At 41.6% G+C, this 6,000-nt stretch overlaps 1 long non-coding RNA gene across 1 annotated transcript in view; it reads left to right on the top strand.

Moving 5' to 3' along the window:
* Positions 1-3,639: 3,639 nt before the first annotated feature.
* Positions 3,640-6,000, top strand: part of LOC148222411 (uncharacterized) — a 41,310-nt gene continuing 38,949 nt past the window's right edge. The window contains exon 1 of the long non-coding RNA XR_015806341.1: positions 3,640-4,877. This is a non-coding gene — a long non-coding RNA (uncharacterized LOC148222411). The remainder of the gene's footprint in view (positions 4,878-6,000) is intronic.

The following is a 6,000-nucleotide window of genomic DNA, read 5'->3' as shown; positions in this document are numbered from 1 at the left end:
GGAGTACCAAGAGAATTGCCTGTTACACTGCTCAGCAGAGTGCTCCCAAAGAATAGAGTTTTGGCCAGAAACAAATACTGGCATATATAAAATACTGGTGTATAAAACAAATTGCCCCTGTAATCCAGGTCACCCTTTTTGTTCAGTTGTGTTTTCTTAAATGTCTCCTCAGTCCCCTGTTTTCAATGCATTCTGTGAGACATATTTGCACTTGCAGTTTATAGAAACACTTGCTGCTTTGAACACCTGCCAAAAAGTAGATTTCTAAAGGATGAAGCTAGAATAAAGATCTTAGTCTATGTTGCAGTTCATCACATTAAAATCAGAAGTCTTTAAAAATAACTTCAACAGATTAATTGCTGAAAAATAATTGAATTAATTGTTAAAGCAAAATGTGAAGTCAGTTAAGATGTGTATGAAATACCCTTACTGGTATGGAAAACTGGCTCGGTATTTATATGAGAAGATTCCAGATCAGAAAAACAATATGTTACCTCGTGTGTGAGTTGGAAATACTTGTTGGCTAGAGAAGTAAAATATGCCTTTGTAAGTAATTTGTTCTGTATGCCATTTTTTTCCTGCATATTCCAGAGCTCAGGTTTTTTTCACAAATATATGAAAAAATGGGTAGGTATCCATATGCAGTTTCTGTGCATGAGGCCTCTTCCCCAACTCTTTAACATTTAAAGGAAGGGAAAAAGTGTGGGTGTGAAAGTACGGGGGCAGTTTGAGAAGGCACTCTTTAAATGGTATGGGATTGTGTCATTCTCCCTCATAATTTACATCCTCAAACCGTCATTTACTTCTTAATCCTTCTTTGAATAATGAATATTCATCTAATCTGTTCTTGGTTCTCCGTGTAACTCCCATTGCTGAAGAACATCTTTCCACAGCCACAGCAAGTCACTCTGGATTTCACTTCTCACCACTGTGACTTCGACTCGCAGAGGCTGCTCTGCTGTGTTTGAACAAGCCTGGAAGGTCTCAGTGCAGGAGGAAGAGATGGAACTGCTGCAGTGTGCTGGTGTGTGACTGTTCCAGTCCCCAGAGTAAACTAAACCCAATACAGGCTCAGCCTCTGCCTCAGTGACTGGGTTTATTGATTTGGAATTGGTAAAATACTGTCTTCTCCCAGTCCTCCCCATTCACTCTCTGTGTGACACTCCCAAATGGGTGCAGAGGAAAAGCCACAACAATTGAGGATTCTTCTGAGCTGAGGAAATGCTTGTTGACAAATTTCCTTGATTTTAATTTTGAATCATGCTGTTAGATCAGGGCACAACAGATATAACAGGCTGATGAAGTCATCCACATTCTCCTTTGTTTCTTGTGGTCGGCTGAATGTTCACTTGTGTTACTGCAGGACACAAGTTTATGAAGTTGATGTGTTGTTATCAAAGCCTTCTAGTGTGGCCATTATACACCTCTTTTTTTCCCTCCTCTTTAGCAGTCAGCCATCTGCAAGAGCTGTTTGTTGTATCCAAATGGTTGTGAGAGCTTTCTGTGAGGGTATAAACAATGACAGAGCTGGTTTCATTAGCAAAGGCCATGCAGGATCAGTGTCCAGGTCTGATTTCTTCTTTCTTAAGCTTGTCTTGCTGTAATTCACATTGAAGTGGTTAACTTCTGATTTACTTCAGCTCAAGTAAAAAAGAGAGAGGTCCACACACTGACACCAATCAAGTTGATGGGAAACTATTTATATTGCTGCCAAATTGTTCGGGTGTTTTATTTCAGTGGCAGTGAATAAAAGCCAGAGTAAATTTTTAATTTCCCTACCTATTATATGAGAGAAACTGAGCTGTCTTATAGGAGCAACCCTAAACTAATTCACAGCAGTCATTTATTTTCTTTGTTTTCTGCAGAGATTGGCTGAACTTTTTAATACACATAGTTTTATATGGGCACTGATTATAAAATATTGTTACCTTTCTTACTGTTAAAACACTTTGCAATAATTATATAGTGTTTGTCCCAGAGAGGAAAACAGTAGAAGGGCTTCCATGTAAAATTTTTATTCCCATCGCTTCTCAAAAAATACTGAAAAACACCACCAAAATCTCATGAATCTGAGCCTTGGCTGTGAGATTTCCTTGTCCTGTGGGGAGTATATCACAGATGAAGCAGGCTTTCTCAGGGGGAATTATGCCTCATTACCTGGGAAAGTTAATTGGTACTGCAAACCCCACAGAAGCATATACAAGATACCTGAGCTGTCCAAAATAACCTCATTTTCTAGTCTTAAAAAGGAAAAAACAGAAAGTGCTGTGCACTTGAATATGATAAATTTAACTAGGGTGAATCTATAAACTGCTGAAGTGAGTGATTCCACTTGGTGCAGTACTGGATGCTGGCAGGAATCACATTTCCTGTCTCCCCTCACTCTCCAGGACTGCTCTGCCATGCAGCTTTTAGATTGAATGTCCTTGGGGCAGGGACACTGTGCACAGCATTGAGGAGCACGTGCATGGAGCATTGCATGTAGATGTTCTGGGAGGGAGTTTACCACCAAAACCAGCTGCAGACTTCCCTGTGTCATCAGATTCCTGTGAATTCATGTCAAAGACAGTGGGACTGGAAGACAGTGACTTGCCTGTATGGAACATATTACAAAAGATGTGAGTCAGAGGAACTCAGACACACCAGCATCCTCTGTCATATCACATAAAAGGCTGCCTAATACTTAAAACAATGTACCCGATTTTCCATTTGCATAGGCTTTTCTGAAATACACTTTACTTTTGCTTTGAATCTCCTTTAATGCATATATTGACCTTATTTACAGGAACAAACAGAGGCCTTTTATTTCTATATGTCTGTGAGGAAGATCCCCATGTCTGTTCAGTATCCCAGCTCAGTGGATATTAAAACTGGTGCTGACAATATTATGTCATCACCAGTTCCCTGGAACTCACCACAATGTTGAGTGTTTCTTACAATACTGCATTCTAGAGAGCATAAAATTACCAGTGCAGGAAAGGGGCTGGATTCTGTGTAAATATAAAAGCAAGATTGTATTAAAATAACACAACATTTACGACAGCAGAGGCTTCTCAGCATTCACTGCTGTAGCTCTTGTTCCCTCTTAGAGACAAGTGGATATTTCATACCTGGAAATTCTGTATCATCCTTCAAGGTTTTTAAGACTTTTCTTACTGCCAGTGGTTAGCACACATCGATACCCAAAACTGTTCTGAAAATACCCTTTCATGTTCAAACTGTTCAATCAGGAGAATAACTGCTGATTTAGGTACTTTAGACAGGTTTTGGGGACAGAAGATGCTTTTGTGACAAAGTAGTTTCAGGAAAATGCCAATATCTGCTCTGAATGGTGGCTCCAGCACTGCTTGCTTTGTACCTGTGTGAAGTACAGGTGGAATGTCACTCAAAGGCTGCTTCCACAGGAACAGATCTATTGAGGTGGGATTGTTTCTTACCTCCACCTCTACTTTGTATTGCCTCTTTGTATGCTCTCCATCATCACATAAGCAGCTGTGTAATTCCTGGATCCAACTGCAGCTGTTTCTGCCTTTTTATAATTTCATCTACTTCAGAGGTTCCTGGAATAAAGTTAATTTTTCTGAGCTACAGGGACAGTTTGCTGACCCCAGAAACTTATCTTTGCTAGGGTATCTGTATTGCAGCAGAGGCCATGTAAACATTCCCTATGAAATTCTCCCTAGAAGTATTAATCCAACTTTGCTGGAAGGCACAGTCCTGGTGGATATTGATGAGAAGGTAGAGATGGATGTAGACTTCAGCTGAATCTGGCAAAGATGTCTGTCTGTGGTTTCCAATAGTTTGTAGACAGGTGGCCATCTTGCAGCCCTGCAACCTATTTCTGTCAAATTAGAGACCTCTTCTACAGCTTTTCCTTGTACCTTGTCAGATTTAGTTGAAACATTTGGGGCAGTGCTTACTAAGCGTGTCTGAGGAGATGGTGTCGCTGGCATGGTGTTGAAAGATGCAGATTCCTTCTAGACATTGTGTGTTTACAAGGTTTGTGATGTCAACCCTATGCACGCAGATGTAGCCTGTGTTGGTTCATACCAACATAAAAAACAGCCCATCATCCTGGAGAAGCAGAAAAAGCAAATCACAGTGAGGATACAGGTGCTCTCAGTGGTTTTTCTCCTTTGCACCACTTAGGTCAGGGTTTTTCTTCTCTGCTAGTTTCTATTGTTGCTGTTCAGTAATGTAGAGAGTTTTGGTGTTAAAATATAAGGTCAGGACCATCCAGGATATGAAAAGAGGTAATGTTGTATTCCAGCAATAATAAGGGGGCTGGACGAGCTAAAGAAGTGAAATGCTGTGCCACCTTATCATCTCTCATCTTCCCTCCTCTCAGCTTGAACTGACACAGCTGTGGTATAAAGGCTCCTGGGCAGGGTTATCCATTGGTAAATGTAAAATACAAGCTTTGGAGAAAAGAGGCAATGTTGTGCAAGGGGTCTCAGTTATGAGACTTCAATGTTTTGTTTGCTCCAGGACGTAAACCAGCTTGTGGTGGGAGAGCGGGGGTTGAGCTGGAGTTCTGTGCTTTGGGGGGACACAGATCAATACACGAATGTTGGTAACAAAGGAAGAGCTGCCTCTTTGCTGTCCCTTCCATCTGGCAGCTGGAGCTCAGGGAGGGGTTTCTTGCACTGAGGGAAGGGACCGGTTTGTTCTGTAGAACCACAGCACAAGGCGCTGCTGGCAGGGGTCTGCGCCCGGGAGTGCTGATGCTGATTTGAACCACTGAGCTGTTATCTCTTCACAGCCACTCTGAGTCACATTGGCTTCCTTGTTTCCTTACTGCCTCTGTGTGTTGGTCGGGAGGACTGTACTTGCTTTGAAGAGCTCGGGAGTGGAGGAGGAAATGCGCACACGCACACGTAAGCATGCATACACACACACGAGGAAATTAGGAGGAGTCAGCAAAACAAGGAAGAGTCAGCAGCCAAAAGTCATAGCAGTGAGGAAAGTGTAGCATCTTGAGGAAATCTTATTAGGGATCCTCTTTGAGTCAAATATATGTTTTAGTGATGAACCCAGAAGAAGGTTTACTAATCTTACAACAAAGAAGTGGAAAAGTGGAGGACTCTAGATGGCACTTTTTTTTGACCAAGCAGGCAATATTTGGATGAAGTAGACCTTCATTGTTTTGACAATAAAGTAGTGCTTAAAGCCATGTTTAGTTTAGTATTTTCACTGCAGTATTAAAATGCCCCTAGCTTCTGCCCTGAAGAGCTTACAATTACATAGACTAGGCAGAAGAATAAGGAAGTGTATGAAATGATGAGGATTAATTGTCATTTTTCAAACACATGATCAGTACTTTTCAAGACTGTCTATGGTAGTGATTTTTTGGGGAAGAGAGTCTTGTTTAAAGGGACTATTTCCATCAGGGCCAAAGAGTGTATTGTTCATGCTACTATATTTGTGAAGTGCCTCAACTGCCAGAGATGCCTGTTGTATCTAGTCTTTGTTATTGTCAGTGAGCTCCAGCAGACTGACCCTCAGGGATCTCTTCTGCTCTTGTCCTCTGGATGTTATTGATCCTGCTGCAGTGCTACTTGTACTTGCTCTTTTGAGGTATTGTTTAACTGGCTGAATAATGAATTTCTAGCTTAATACTAATATTTTGGCACTTAAAACATTTTATCTAGCCAGCTTTCAAGGAAGGAGAATGAGCTGATGTTTCTGGAATTGAATACTAGGAGTTAGGATATAGAGTTAAGCTGTTCTGGGTGTATGTCTCAGAAGGAAAGATTAATGTTAGTGATGGAGTGGGAAGAGCTTGGACTCCAGGAATGGAGGGGGGGAAGGGACTGTCTTGCACTGTGAGTAACCCCCACTGCACGACAGACCTCACACGATGTTTTATTTGCTACTTTAAATCCCCTCAGCTGTACCTCGGCTGTGTGAGGGGTGGCAGGGATGGTTTGTGTGGAGGGTTCACCTCCACCTGCCATTTCAGTGTGGAAGGGATTAGGCATCTCTTCTTGGTTCACATCA

This window comes from Sturnus vulgaris, chromosome 12 (genome assembly GCF_052056855.1).
Source record: "Sturnus vulgaris isolate bStuVul1 chromosome 12, bStuVul1.hap1, whole genome shotgun sequence".
Lineage (NCBI taxonomy): Eukaryota > Metazoa > Chordata > Aves > Passeriformes > Sturnidae > Sturnus > Sturnus vulgaris.
This window is presented reverse-complemented; position numbering and strand designations above follow the sequence as displayed.